Genomic DNA, 16,256 nt, shown 5'->3' with positions numbered 1-16,256 from the left:
CTCAATCCCCTGATACCTGTCCCCCTCCTCGTAGCCGCCAAGCCGAACCCATCGGCTCCGGACCTGAGGCACCACATCCCTTCTGTGCCCCCCCCCCTGTGCCAGTGCTGTTCCTTCCGTGGCTGTGCCAGGGGACTTGAGTTGGATGGTCGAGGGTGAACCGGACATGTCCGCTCGCATCTTGCTACAGGTGTGTCTGGAGATACGCTCGATGCAAGCGCACATAGTCCGATCATTGGACAACCTCGCCACCCATGTCCAGTCCATGAACACGGACCTAGTAAGATCTATGGACAACCTCGGCACCCAAGTCCAGTCCCTGAACAAAGCCATAATGTCTTTCATCTCCCAAGTGCCTTCCCATACCACCGTCAATGTGTCCCCCTGTCCGTTGCCCCACACTGTTTCCCCCCATACTCCTTGTGTGTCACGTTCCCGTGTGGTGCCTGTTCCTGCATCCGCCAGCCGTGTGGATGTGTCCGACCCAGAGGATCTAGACATTGTGGTCCTGGAGGATGACCAGAAAGACACTTGACTGTTGGACTGAGACATTGTTTCGGACAGAGATTTCTTTTTCCCCTTGTGAATAGACTGGTTCCCATGACGTATTATATTTGCTTTGCCCCACCCAAATCCAAGTTCCATTCTCCTTCTGCATTAAGATCATCATTTGTTTTCCTTTCTCCCTTCCAAACGGACGGTTTGTTTGTGTTCCTACATAAATAACTTGCAGAATTATACTTTGTCTGACTATTTTGACTTCATTTTGAATGTCTATCCCCAAATATAGACACATATTTAGTAAGTCACATTCTATGCACATGACAACGTGTTGCTATGATGTGTTACACTTGTACCTGTCACACACACACACACACACACATGCCTACATTGTCCGAAGGGACATGGTACACAACAGGATATTACTTTGGTAGATATTTATTGTCAAAATACTCCTAAGGAGCCCAAAACAAAATGGGCATTTCAATGGCGGTCATGTTTGCGTTTCCGCAATAGTGGGGGGGAGGAACGCGGTGAGGGGGGAGGTTGAGGTTGTCGCCTTCGTGTCTGTGGGTGTTGTCCAGGCTGATCAAGAGGTGCAGGTGCCAATGGTGTCTGCACATTAGGTGTCCGTGGCTGGACAAGGGCTGGTTGAAGTGACTGTGTAGAGGTTGGTGTTTGCGCAGGTAGTGGGGGTGGTGGGAGTGACTGTGCAGAGGTTGGTGGTGTTTGGGTAGGTAGTGGGGGTGGTGGGAGTGACTGTGCAGAGGTTGGTGGTGTTTGGGCAGGTAGTGGGGGTGGTGGGAGTGACTGTGCAGAGGTTGGTGGTGTTTGGGCAGGTAGTGGGGGTGGTGGGAGTGACTGTTCAGGGTGCGGGTGTGTTTGGGTACCTTGGCTGTGGTGCTGTGCAGTTGGTGTTACAGGTGTGGGGATGTGCTGTCCTACAGGCCGACATGGTTGTTCCCCTCCCTGCGTTGGCCGTGAAGGTAGACTTTGGATCACTCTCACCATGCCCTCCATCATCTTCATGGCCAAGGCATGGTGTCTTGCACTCTCTTCCCTTTGGATGGATATCAGGTCTCTCATATTTCTAGACATTTCCTGCCAAGTGCTATCCATCCTATCCAAAGCTTGGCCCATCCTGTCCACCACCTGAGGGAATTGGGCCATGTCCTGCAGGGACCCAGAAATGTCGGACAGGGTAGCCCCTATGGCCCGAATGTCCTGCCTCACATCTGCCTGCTGTCGGAAGAAGTCCTGCTTCCACTGGCTGCCATCGTCACGTGCAGACCCCCTCTGCTGGTGTCTGCCAGGGATGAGATGAGCAGGTCCAACAACAGGGGGGGTGGCAGGTAGAAGTCTGTGGGCAGGAGTAGGGTGCCCAGGGGATACCAGGTCCACAACAGGGCTGGTACTTCCCACAGTTGTTGGAGAGAATGGCTGGGATAAACTGCGTAGGGAAGAGTGGGTAGGGGAACCACCATGTCGGTCACGGACGTGAGGGCTGTGAGTGAGTGATATCTGTGAGTGGATGTGTGTGAGCCGTGGATGGTTTGATGTATGCCGTGTTGTTGATGGTTTGAGAGGAGGCAGACGGGCGTTGCTTGTCAGAGGATCTGAGTCCAGGACGTCAGTATTGTAATCCCCGGAGTCAATAGAAATGTACTCATCATCCTCCTCAAAGTCACCGTCCTCTTGATCTTGATCCTCCTCCTCTTGGGCATGAGTTGCAACCGACATTGCTGCCTGGAGGATCAGAGGATTCTCCCCTCGGATTGCCCGTCGGCCACCACTGGTTGTCGGTCTGCCTGCCTCTCCCTCAGCATCATCTGAAACACAGAGGTTGCAACTGTATTAGTGATTGACCAGGTATTACATGTGCAGCAACACCAGGATTGTATATACTGCACTTTGCATCAGCAGATGAGGATCATCTGATCATGATAGGGTACCACCACAAATGGCCGCTCACACCATAGCACTGAGGTGTTACACGGAGATCTACATGATACTAGCAAACTCACCAGCTCCAGCCCCAACTCTCTGTCCCTTTGCGTTCCCTCCTGGTGTACCCTGCTGCACCTGTCTCATCATAGTTGTTGTAGAAATAGCTGTAGAGGGTAGAAACAACATTCTCAACGATCTGCCTCACCAAATGACAGACCTGCATATGTGTCACTCCTGGTCAGTATTTCACTTTGTAATCAACAACTGTTGATTCCATGTAGAAGGGGATCTCGATCTCTGTAATGGCTTTGAAATCTAAGCTGTTGACACTCCTCATGCCCGATTTACCTGTGGGACAGGTGCGCAACGGTTTCACAGCTGCAGCCAGGATGTCATGCAACCCCCGTGATGGTGTCCGCTGCAGTGGTCTCATCCTGTCAGCACCTGTGATGAGAAATACATGGCCATATTTTAGTACAACAGATTGTAGCTATGAGATCAAATTACATTCTCATTAGCCATTTGTGGATAATCAAGGACGATGTGCAGCATGTGTAGCTCATTGACTTAACATGTGGGCACCTGCTCACAAGCAGCATTTGCTAGCTTACAGCCATGCAGCACTGACATCAATAAGATGACCCATCAACTGACGAACTTGTATGAGAAGGTTACTGATTTCACCCTTACCATTGTGACTGACTTTTTTCATGGGTGTAATGTTGTCTGTTGACAAGTCAGAAAGGAGTTCATGTGTGAGATGTGCAGTTGTCAGGTGCCTGATGTTGCCCATTTGTGCTTCCCTAACCATGAGGTCAAACAGCTCATTTTTAGGTCATGCTGGTAAACTGCATCCAAAGGATGCAGGTGTCCAGCTGGAGACCTAATGTTGTCTGTCTCGGGGGGAGGAAGGACTAGAGGGTGTTACGAGCTTGAAAGCGGCCGGATTTGGGTGCGCGAACACGCACGTCGCCTCCGTCCACGCGTGCGCACACAGCCAGCCACCACACAGACTGAAACACACGCGCGCTGCTTACTTTCACTTTACATCCCCCCACCAGTCATCGGATCTTTTTACACACGCATGCATGCATGCATACATACACACACACACAGACACACGCGCACACACAGGCACAAACACACACACACACAGACACACTCGCACACACACACACGCGCGCGCGCGCACATGTCCCCCCCCTCCCTCCCACCCCACTCACCGAGTTCTTTTCGTGTGTCCCTCTCTCCTTCGGCAGGCAGCGGCAGGCAGCGGGTCATCCTCAGCAGCAGGCGGGGCTCTCCACGAGCACGGGAGCCCCGCTAGCTGACACGCAAATCTTCCGGCTGACGGGCACAGGAGCGCTTCAGCACAGGAGCGCGGGGTAGGCTCCCGTCTGCTTCCTGTCTTTTTGCGGCCCCGCCCCCGTCCCAACACAGGTTGCCTGGCTTCCTGTTCAAGCCGGGCTGCGGCGGTGAGTTTTTATTGTACTTGTTTAAGACGCCTCGTATTTCAATTCTGTGAACATTACGACAAAGGCTGACACCCAACCTTTTCGCAGTGTTGTGTGTAAACTGTGACGTAACGGATCAGAAACAACAAAACGTTGTCAATGCATGTAAAGCCCAGAGCACGGTGTAAGCTGCTATTTGCAGCCTTGTCCACTGTGTACCTGTGGGGTGTTTCCTCGGGTCTTTTCACTGCATTCATGAGTGGACTTGGAAACCAAGATATTGTAGGAATATTTCACACTTGGCCGCCTTAATGCACAATGATTCTTGGCAAAGCTAATGTGCTCATTTCTGGTCTGACGTTTTGCATTTCAGAGCTTCAGGATGCAGTAGCAATTCCATCTTGTATACACGTCTCGTATATAAAACCATACTAAAGGCAAGGTCGGTTTGTCCAGGCACACCCCTCAATGTCGACAACATATTTTTATTCGTCTTTCTTAACTTTCAACAAGGCAAGAAAATTAATTACATGCCTTTGATTTTACAGTTTTTACACTGAACCCGGCACTGCCACTGTTAGCATCCTACTGCACTCAACTGGGCACTGCTTTCCTCATATGGTGAACCAAGGGCAACAGACCTTCCTTGCACCAGTGGATCCCCCCCGCTTCTGTATATCACCTCCTGTTGCTGGGAACAGGTGTACATCTCATGTACTGAATGCGCTCTAGAAGGGAGCTTTAGATCGCCAGTGAGCGGTGATGTTGCACTTTGCAAGTAGTAGACCCACCCTAATGAGGTTCGAGAGCTCCTGAAGTATCCCCAGTCGTCCAGCAGTCACAGGCGTGCCATAATGGGCTCCATGTCCACTGGCCTCAACACCACATGTCCAGCATGGCCTGAGCCCAGGTCCAGTTTACTTTAATAGCATGGCATCCTCAAACCAGTTAATTTTTAGGTCGAGCAGCAGTCTGCCTGAGACCTATTGCTGCCCGTATTTGGGAATGTAGACACGAGAGGGGCACGAGCGCAGATTTGACCTCGTGGGCGCGCACGGCGCCGTGCCCCTCTCGTGCCTCATATTCCCGTGCGCACACAGCCTGCCCCCACACCCCTGCACACACACCACACAGGCACACGCTGCCGCCCCCCCACCACACACACACATACAGACAGACAGACACGCACGCATACACACGCCGCCGCCCCCTCCCCCCCCTGCACGCACACACAGACACACACCCCCGCCCCATGCATCGGGAGATCTGCCATACCCCCGAACCTCGGTACTTACTAGTTAGGCGCCGGAGCGGTCAGCGGAATCACCACCTCTTCCTCCTCGTACTCCGGCCCGTCTAGAGTCAGGCTCCTCTGCAGCTCCGGAGGCTCCGGGTGGAGGAGGCAGTGGCGGGAAGGCGGGCCGGCTTCAGGGGAAGGACCGAGAGTGGCTGCAAAACCGGCAGCTTCCCCCAGACCGGGGGCGCATCCCCGCCAGCCTCCGCCAACATCGCAGGGAGCGGCGGTTGCAGGCCCCCAGCGTAGGAAACAGGCCCCCGCGGTGCACACACTGGGAAGAGGAAAAGGGGAGGAGACCCACGGCGTGCGACACGGCACAGGGAGGGGGTGCGCGCCAGGCCTCCGTCGCTGCCTGGAACGTGTGCGCGTGCTCCCCAGCCTGTCGCGAGCACGTCTCCTTCTGGCTACTAGCGTGTCCCAGCCGCCGCGGTCACAGAGCAAAAGTGGTGGCAGCATCTTTTCAGAAGTGAGTACTAGGCACACACATACTCTCGCGCTTTAGCTCACGAGTGTGTAAAAGGACATCTTGAGACAGAATCTACCGAGCATATGTTTATACTTAACACTCAAACGCAAATACATTGTGACTGGCATGGAATTCTGAAGTTTTATTTGACATACTTGGGGACCAGGCTGCAGTATTACGGCACTAGGCAACAACTCCAGCGGCGGCCACCCACGAGTCTGCCGGGGGTTGGTAGCTTTGTAGTAAGTGTTCATTACCACGCTGGGAGCCCCGGCAGCAGCGCAGCACAACACAGTCGGAGCTGCAGCAGAGTCGGGCTCCCGGCTGCGTGCTCTGGCTTCAAAAGTTTAAACTATGCCCGCCCTAGCTCTCCCACAGCCTATATGTGCACGGGATTCACAGACAACGTGTGTCTTGGCAGGATGACTCGACAGTATTGATTTGGGAATAACTTACTCAACTCACGAAGGCTTCCTGAGCGAATATGCTGCAGCTCCGGGATCACGCGACATAGGAATGTTTTTACAGTGGCCGCAATGACTCGTCCATCGGCGGCAAACCGCGCCACCCGAGCATGATTCTTCAGGCCGTCAGTCCAGTCCTCGTGGTATCATAATGTTGATTAATTTTAAATTTGACCCGTGACTCCAGTCGAGGCCCCGGCCCGGCTCAGCTTCTGACCGACCTTGCCTGTTCCAGGTCTCGTGAGGTCACATCCGATCACCTGCCCCCCACGCGGGGCCACAGCCTGTAATGCAAAGACTGCTAAGGTCAGGCCCCGCCCGGGTCTCCGTAATTGGGCAGTCAGAGGCAGTGACTCACTGTACTACCGCGCCGCCGGCGGGAATGTTAATGCTAACTTTTATTTAACTATTAATTATTGTAAAAAATAAAAGCCATTGTTCTTTGTAATAGCAATACATCGAAGTCATGTAAATACAACACATGCTAAAGATGTCACATTTGCGAAAGTTAAAACTATTGGCATTATAAATGACAAAGCTATTCATTTCGCTATTCTCAAAACCAACACATAAATAAAAAATTTGGCATTTACAATACGAATAGCTCAAACTTTCCTAATGCGAGACCTATTGCATTGCAAATGCTTGTTGAATGAGCGAACACAGATTACTAATGCCCATCCTTTGAGTGTTCTCTGTTCCCATGCTCCATTTCCAACATCATGGTACTACTTACATGACAACAGATGGTGTCTTGTGCAGCAGACATCCAAAACTCATATATCATACACTCACCTATACATTTGAATATGGTAGAAGGGAGGCAAGCAGAAGACAACATTTGGTTTAGATCACACATTGCAGATGAGGTGAGAAGCTTTGAATCTTCCCACCTGCACTGGATTATCCTGTTGCCCTTCAGCCAAATCATTTTGCAGGATTAACTGCATGAAGATTCACCTTAGCAGCCCCTACACCCATCTCACAGGTACACAACTGTCACCAGTGTGTGCCTCAGCCATACCAATTTCATGTTGATTTGACCATGTTAATTTTGCTAGGGATTTAGCATATCATTGAATTGCAAGCCTGTTGTGTTGTGGACGTTTCTTATGACACATTGTGCTATTGTATGTCCATTGTGCACACACTTGGCATACATTTTGTGTCAGCATCTCATTTGCCACCAGGGTCTGATTGGCCATGTGTTCAAATGCCCTATGTGAGCATATTGTGATGCAGGATAACAATGTTGTACAACACATACGGTGGAGGTGAAAGGCACAATTAATAAGCATTCAGCAAGCTTGACTTACCGTGGCCCTGCACCGGAGCAGTAGGTGGTCCCTGGACAGATGTCAAGTCCAACCTAGTAGCAGAAGTCAGTGGGCGTCTGGGGTTCTGGGAGGACAACATTGTACCTACAATGATAAGTTTGTTTAGCAACTTTACATTCCTGCTGCCACATGTGATGCATTCAATTTCTGGCACAGGACGGGCACAAGCAGTCATGTTCACCACCGTTGCAGAAGTGTGTCATACATTATGTAATGAGTGATCCCACATATAACTTAGATTTGGCCCACTACCTTGCTGCTACCTATGTCACAATGACATGCCTACGAATCCATAGGTAAAGTCCACTATCGTGTTTTGTTGATGTCCGGAAATTATCCATCCAATGTACGCAGTACATGATCAGCTGTGTGGACTGTGCTGAATGAAGTATGTATGACAGATTAGAAGTTGGACAGTGTATGCATTGTCAATACTACAGAGACTGGTATCTCACTGTTTGGTCTTCATTTCCGTATCGGTGCAAATGCTATTTCTTGATAAGGTCTACATACACTATTACAATATGGTGTGTACACCCTTTTGACTTGTTGTGGCCCTCGATTACAGGATTGCTTTCCCCGTTCTGGGTTTGTTGGTGTAATACATGTTGTGTACCACATTTACAAAGGTATGATGAGCCAAGACATTTTATGATTTGTCTTTCGCTGTTCACAAATGTCATATGTTAAAGGTGAATGTCCATTGACAACTCCAATTGTAATGCAGCAAATGTGGCATAAATGGTTGACTTACATAGCTGGGCACTATTTGTCCCTCTGTTGTCGTCTGACGATATATGCATTTTGAACATCTCCTGTCCACTTTGACTTACCAGTTTGTGTGGTTGACATGCCTTCCTCGGTACGTTGCCAATTCCTCCTATGCGATGCGGTGCCCTCTGCTACTGCAGTTGTCTGTGCTCCGGCTGGATATGTCAATGGGTGAGAAGAGAGAAAAGTTGACAAATGGGAAATGTGCTTGTGTAACGTTTCGGGGATTTGCCCATATCTTCTGTGTGATAACAGTACTGTGCAGAACTGCCGCAGACGGGGCAGGTAGGAGCAGTGGTGTGTTGGGGATGTAATGGCATGGCAGAGTGGAAATTGGACAACAGGATATGTGTTGGACATATTTACATCAGAGGATACTCTCACCATCTGCTTTGTGATTTAGGCTGGCACAGGGTGAAGTACTTTTTGGAGATTTTGTGGCAGGTTTACGACCCCCTAGAAAAATAATTTACACTGTTGTTGCATCACTTCTGTGACACGACGGTGGTTTACAACAGACAACACATTTAGGATTATTTGCAACGTGACGCTACTAGGGTGAATCGTCATGTTGTGAGGCCCTGCGCAATGTCAGCTTGGAGGTAGGCAGGGTGTGCACTCCTTTGGGATATACCGCGTCCAAGTGAGTCAGTGTAATCTACATGATTTCACAGTATCACTTATCAGAGGCCGCTGCGACGCAACCTTACGCCTGCTTGAAGCAGACATAAGGAGTGGCACAGCACGTTAGGTATGGGCAGTGCATGGACATTGTTGGAGTTGCAACGCTCTTGCAACACAACTTCAGCAAAGCCCCCCTAGACACCATCAGATTCAACACACATCTGTTTATCCCTGCACCACAGTGCACCACCATATGTACACGACACATCCGTGTTTGCGCAAGGCTTGAATTGCATGTCACATTGGTACTGGCGCAGGGACCCCTGCACAAAGCCCTGGGGCACACCCACCATAAAATGCCAAGATGAAAGCAAGTTGCCTTGCATTATCCGGTTGCGCACGGATGCCCCACACTGGGCAGTGAGACGACACATACCACATGTTATCCACTGGCCCGGATGTGAGATAAGAGCGGAGATGTCCACACCTTTACAATCAAATGGGGCTGCACCACGACACACCTGGGGGAGGGGGGGGGCATGTGTTGAATGAAGGGGGGGAGAGGGAAGGGGGGGTATAGTTGGAGTAGTGAGTATATGTTGGGGGGGAGGGGGGTCCTACAGGGGTTTTAGTTCTATCATTTGCAATTGGTTGCACTACCATGTTAGTGGCCCAGAGTACAAGGGCTATGTGTGTACAGGATTACTGTTGATTATGGAATTTAACCAAGTACTTGTCTCGTGATAGGCTGATGCTTACGCCTGATCAGTGATTCTGATGTAATATCTGTCTGAGCTTTCATCTCAATAAAAAAATGTTTTGCAGATGCACCGCCCTCAACTCCAGCATGTTGATGTGGAACAACTGCTCTTTTGTTGACCATTGACCTTGAGTCTGGAGGGACCCCAAATGAGCGCCCCAACCCTGGAGGGAGGCATCCATGATCAATGATTGGGAGGGAAGAGCTGATGGAATGTTGGAACCCCTACCAGAAGAGTCTCCTGTCTCATCCACCATGGTATTGAGGCGCTGGCTGCATGCAACAGTTGTATCCTGCCTTCCCACCAAGCCGTTCTTTGATTCCACTTGACCTACAGATCCTATTGTAAGGGACGCATTCTCAACCTGGCATTGGGTACCAGAAAGATCAGGATGCTATTGATCCTAGAAGAGATGCAACCTGACAGACGAAAGCAAGTTGTTGCGTAGGATATGCTTGCCCTTCAGTGTGATCGATAACAGTCTCTCCTCCGAAGGAAACACTTTTCCTATTGCGAAGTCTATTGTTGCCCCCAGATAGTGAATTCTTTGCGTGGGTTGCTGAGTCGATTTTCTGCAGTTTATGTGGAGACCCAGCTGCTGGCAAAGGTCTAGACATCGTTGAAAATGGTTCCTCTCGCTCTGGGGGGAAAGGGACTTTTCAGAAGCCAGTTGTCGAGATAGGGATACACAAAGATGCCCCTGCGTCGTGTAGTGGCTGCCACCACTGCCACACACTTAGTGAACACTCGGGGAGATGATTTCAACCCAAAGGGCAGCACCTTGAACTGATAATGGGAGGACCCCACCAGAAAACGCAGGAACTTCCTGTGAAGAGAATTGATTGGGACATGAAAGTATGCATCTTGCAGATCCAGCGAACACATCCAATCTCTCTGCTGTAGATGCGGGTATATTTGATGAAGGGCCAACATGCGAATCTTTTCTTTTCTGATGGACTTGTTGAGTGTCCGAAGGTCTAGAATAGACCTGTAGTCTGACTTTCGACCCTTCTTCTTCACTAGGACGTATCTTGAGTATACTCCTTGACCTCGTTGCGCTGTAGAAACCTTCTCGATGGCCGACTTTCTTAGAAGGATAGATACTTCCCGCTGTAGTATTTTTATCTGGTGGCATGTTGTTTTCGCTGGTGGGATCGAGGGAGGCCGATGTCGAAAACGTAGAGGGTACCCATTCTGCAGCATAGTTAATACCCACTGGTCCCTTGTAATACTCTGCCACTCCTTTATCTGATTGGCAATACTTCCCCCTACAGGAGTGGAAAACAGTGATGGAGGAAGCTGACACTCATTGGTTAGTTTGTGTTTTTGCTGAGGTAGTCGACTGACGACGGGTTCCTCTTCCTCTGGGGGTACGATGACCCTGGTAATGGGTCTTCGATTGACCCTGCTGTTGCCACTGCCAGTGAGGGTTTAAACCCTCTGAAGGATGGGCCGCCTATCGTAGGGCCTGTAACAGCGCCAGAACTCTTTCTTCTTCTCAAGTCCAACCGCCTTCAGTTTATCGAGTTCTGACTTCATCCTCGACATCTCATCAGTGTGAGTGCCAAACAAGGATGAGCCTGTAAAAAGGAGATTGAGAATCGGGACTGCGCTTCCGGTTTAGGTGCAGTAAGACGGAGCCAGGATGATCTTCTGGCGCTGATTCCATGTGCATAGGAATGCGCAGATGTCACTCCATCAGCTGCAGCGCAGATGTAGCTCCATCAGCTGCGGCGCTGATCACTTGGTTTACCACCAAGCTGCCTTCCTGATCAATTTCCTCAAAATCTCTGCGGTCTTACCTTGGCAGTTTCGCTGTGAACCTCTGAAGGGAGTCCCACAAAGATCTGTCATAGCGACCCAACAGGGAGGAAGTCCTGGAGACCTTCATCATGGAGGCTGACGTGCCACAGATCTTTCTCCCCCATATATCCTGTGTTCTGCTCTCATTATCCGGTGGAACTGTAGATGAGGAGGCTACTGCGTGCGTTTTCTTAGCCGCTGCTTATAATACCAGAATCTGGTGGAGGATCAAATCTGAGAAATAAAGGGTCTTTCTTCAGGATGCCTTCATTTCTTCACGATTCTTCTGGGGCAGCCTTGAGATTCACCGATGTCAGAAAAATGTCCATTACAGGCTGGAGCAGATCCAGGATCAGAGGTAGCAATGGTTTGGCTGCTGATCTCTGATGCAAAGTCTTGAATATGACTGAGGACGAGCTTTGCGGAGTAGGCATAGCGATGTTTGATTTGTTGGCCCCTCTGGATAGAACATCATGTAAAGTAACAACGTCATCCACCGGAGAGATTCTCGACGGTGGGCTGTCTGCCATAGTCGGAGAGTAATCCCTCTTCGAGGAATGGGTGGAAGAGGGTGAACTTGTTGGAGACCTGTGTCTTCTCCTTTGTTCTCAAGATCTGGATCTTCTTCTTGGAGAGGGAGTAGGAGTATGCGTGCGATCTCTACCGCTCGATGGAGTAGTAGGAGAGAGATACGCCGCTTGCATGAGACAGGTTAGAGGAGACCTGTGCAAAGGGCTGGAATAGTCCTGAACACCTCTCGATTGTGCCGCGTCAGGTTTCTGGCAGTTATGCAGAGGCAACAACCATCTGGGACCGATGTTCAGATGGAGAATTTTGCTTCTTCGTTCTTGCAAACTCCTGAGTTGCAGGGGTTCGTACAGGTGAAGACGCCTGGCTATGTGACGTTGAAATGACCAACGGTGATCTTGAGGAAGAGAAAGAAGAATGTCTTGATAACGTGCAGTGAGATTCTGCCTTTGACGCTGGTGATGGTGACGGAGGAAAAACTCACTGAGCATGAGCCCGTAGCAGATTTGTGCTTCTGAGTCTGAGTTTGGACGCCAACGGAGTCCCTTGTCTCGACGGTGAACGTCGCGGCCTCGACGTCAACGGAGACCTCTGTCTCAACATAGAACGCCTTTATGGTATTGTCGACGGAACCCCTTGCCTCGACGTTGACCATCTTCGTGATGCCATCAACAGAGTCTTCTGCCTCGACGTCGACCGTCTTATCGTCAGCGGACTCTTCTGCCTCGACGACGAGCGTCTTTGCGCTGATGTCGAGAGAGACCTCTGCTTTGATGTTGAAACCTGTGCGCCGAAGACTGGTGTCTCGACGTTGATCTTCTCTGGGATGAAGAAGACGAAGTCCTCTGCTTCGACGCCAGAGACGGCATTTTATGCTTCGACGTCGATGATCTATGTACAGATCTTGACGTCGAACGTTTGGCCAACCCCAACGGAGACCTGTTCCTCGTCATTCACAGTTGCCTGGTTGACGTCAATGAAGGGTCTTTTACCTGACTCAACGTTGAAGCCACCGTCTTAGGTCTTGGAGTTGAAAGATGCGAGTGCAGTGCTGAAGACTTCGACGATGACATCTACTTCTTCGACACCGAAGGTGAACAGATCGGTATCATGCTTCTCGAAGTTGATCGTGGTCTCTTTTTCTTCTGCCTCACAGGAGACCTACCTCTTTCAGAGAGTCCATATAAACAAATTCTCTCTCCATCCTTGATAGTTATTCTGGATAATTATTTACAATGTGGACAGTTCTCTGGAGAGTGAGTCAGGAAGGCAGAGTTTACACACAGAATGAGTGTCAGTCTTGGCCTTCTTGCCACAGGAGGGGCAAGGATCAAAAACTGAAGGCATTCTGACAGAAATAAAACCACTTTCTGCTAAAAAAAACTGGTCACATTTCACTCCAAAGACAAAAAGATATTGAGTGAAAGGTAAAAAACCTTAAAAAGTTTAGATAATTTTGACAAAAAAGTAAAAAAGGACAGTGCTGTGAAATCCAGGGTCCTGACTGAAGGAGCCGGAAAGAGCAACTGACCTAACTGTCACCCCTGACGCATGATGGGAAGCTAGGGGTCACAGCTGCCTTAAAGGCACAGTGCCATTTTTCGACCATTGCATTCATTTTCTATGCTATTGGCTTACAATGCAGCCTGTAGGCTAACAATGCCTGCTCTTTTCGCACTTTTCATGAGTTGTACTCATTAAAAAGAGTTCAAGTGATACATGCACTCCTGTGGTTCATATATTCATTATGTGTTTGCACAAGTATTTATATTTTATTATTGCATTGTTTAGCCTCCTATATGGGGGCTGCATTGGTATGAGAACAAAATAATTTATATATATATATATATATATATATACATATATATATATATATATATATATATATATATATATATATATATATATATAACATCGTTTTCTCCCCCGTCATGGAAAGAAGTTGAGCCGCACACGGAACACCAATGCAGCAAGCATTTATTTAGAGCAATTGTAGGGCAGTAATCCTGACGTGTTTCGTTCAATCTCTGAACTTTCTCAAAGGTCCGCCCAGGCAAGCAGGAACTGTTCGCGAGCCACAGATGATGTTAATTTGAGTCGTTGCCGGCCCTCTAGTGGACATGCTTAGTGTGATGATTCGCCAGGCATGATGGACTCTGTAGTCCCACGTTCCCAGTTCGTTGGTTGAAAGCCCTACCAATGGGTTATGCCTATGTTTTATAATTGTCTCACTGGAATTGAAGTTTCCAGAGGTGTAACTCCTATCGCAGTCCTATGTTTGAGGCCGCGTGGATATAAATATATATAAACTGTGATAGGCTCTCTCATTTGCTTAATCGGCTATAAATTGTACATATTTTCTTTTGTGGGTTGAACCATGTAGAATATGTTTTTTTAATTTGCTTTACACTTTTTTGCACTTTTTTTGACAGTTTTGAATCGCTATCAATTGAAATGAGTTTATCAGGTCTGTACAAATATTGTAGAGAATTTAATTGAGCACTTTATCATTAGGTGATTTTGATGTAGAATTTACTTGTATAAGTTTATTTTATTTGGCTTATATCTTTATGGCACTTGTCAATAATTCATTGTTCATTTGGCGAAACAAAATTGGACCAATATTTTAGGTCTTTAACTCACAATATTTTTTCTTTCGCATTTTGAACATATGCCTAGCCTGTAGATATATACAGAAATACTTTGTTATCTTTCTAGTAATTCTCTCTCATTTGGACACTAGTCTTTAACTACAAATGTATTAGATTATGTACAGAATCTGATTTTTAATTGTAAATTGTGATATCGTTTGCACCATTGTGCTACATGAAAAATACGCTCTGCACTTTAGTCTGTCATTTATTTTTATTATTTACACGTCGAGGGCGTGTACTATTCTAATTTGTCCCACCTTCATGTCTACTATATATTTGCACACCATTCTGGGCGTTTCAAGTGATCAAGCTCCCTAGAGGAGTGAAACGCGTCTAGGATGGACACCAGTCCTTTGATTTTGTTCTAAATAAATTCTATTTACTCAGCAATCCATTTGAGGACCTCTACTCTTTTTTTAACTTGTTCGCTGCAACGACGGAGTTGGCTGTGAGGTCAGCACCTGGGTTTGTGTTTGCCGAGCAGTGGCGAAACAGGAAAATTGTTTTTCATATATATATATACAGGCAGGAAAACTTCAGACTAGACTACATCGCAAACCTACAGCAGGGAACACATTGCTGCACGCAGAGAGCCAACATCCTGCGCATCTGATTCGCAGCATCCCTTATGGGGAGATGCTGCGGATTCGGAGAATCTGTAGCAATGAGTTTGATTGCCGGATGGCACAATCCCTCTGTAAGGCACGCTTTTTGGAACGAGGCTACAAACCAGAAATTGCAGATAATGCCATGGTTAGGGCCAACATGATTGATAGAACCACACTCCTGGGTGCAGGAAGTTCTCGATCCAAAACTTCGACAAACAGGGTGGGTGAGGAGACTAGACTAATTATGACATACAATAGTCAACACAAAAGTATTCATAAAATAGTCAAGGACAATTGGTTCCTGGTCTCAAGTGACCCTATCATTGGTTCTCTAATGTGCCCACAACCCAGCATTACCTACCGCAAAGCCCGGGCTATGCAGGATAGCCTTGTGTCCAGCAGCCCTGAGGTAGTTCAAGCCTCATGGCTAAGTGGCAGCAAAGGTTTTTTGAGGTGCTCGAGTTGTAAAGCATGCAAACATGGCATTAGCAAAACAGAGGTGACTACTCCTCTTTCTCCCTTTCCCATCAAAATTAAACAGAAACTAAACTGTAAATCAGAGTTTGTTGTTTACGTCCTGGAATGCCCTTGTGGGTTGAGGTATGTGGGAAGTACTCGACCACAAGTTCACAAGCGGATATTACAACATCTGCGAGCAATCGCCCACGCAGATGTGACTTACCCGGTAGCCAGGCACTTTGAAAGCAAACATGGAAAGGATGCTTCCCTTTTGAAATATTTTGTGATAGATTGTGTTCCTCCCCAACGGAGAGGTGGTGACAGGGAATCTCTCCTGCGGAAATTAGAGACCCGTTATATAATTCTATTAGATACCAAGGCACCACAGGGCCTTAACATTGGGGAGGACTGCCACACCTATCTCTAGACATTAATGTTCAACTTATGCCATGTTCATTATCAAGAGCATCTCTGTTTATGCCCACTTAGAGCGTGTACATATATATACATATGAAGTTTTAACCTTTTTCAATTGCAGTGTGACTTTTTATACTTTACCTGATGATTATTAACCATTTCCCT

The 16,256-nt window shown here is 48.2% G+C and overlaps 1 protein-coding gene across 2 annotated transcripts in view; it reads right to left on the bottom strand.

The window, feature by feature from the left end:
* LOC144753122 (uncharacterized) overlaps positions 1-16,256 on the bottom strand; it is a 390,145-nt gene that overhangs the window by 28,162 nt on the left and 345,727 nt on the right. For both annotated transcript variants that reach the window (XR_013594206.1, XR_013594207.1), the window contains one exon: positions 7,446-7,550. The gene's annotated coding sequence lies outside the window, so the exon portion shown is untranslated. The remainder of the gene's footprint in view (positions 1-7,445; positions 7,551-16,256) is intronic.

This window comes from Lissotriton helveticus, chromosome 5_1 (genome assembly GCF_964261635.1).
Source record: "Lissotriton helveticus chromosome 5_1, aLisHel1.1, whole genome shotgun sequence".
Taxonomy (NCBI): Eukaryota; Metazoa; Chordata; class Amphibia; order Caudata; family Salamandridae; genus Lissotriton; species Lissotriton helveticus.
Note: the sequence above shows the minus strand (reverse complement) of the source record. Positions and strands in the feature narration are given on the sequence as shown.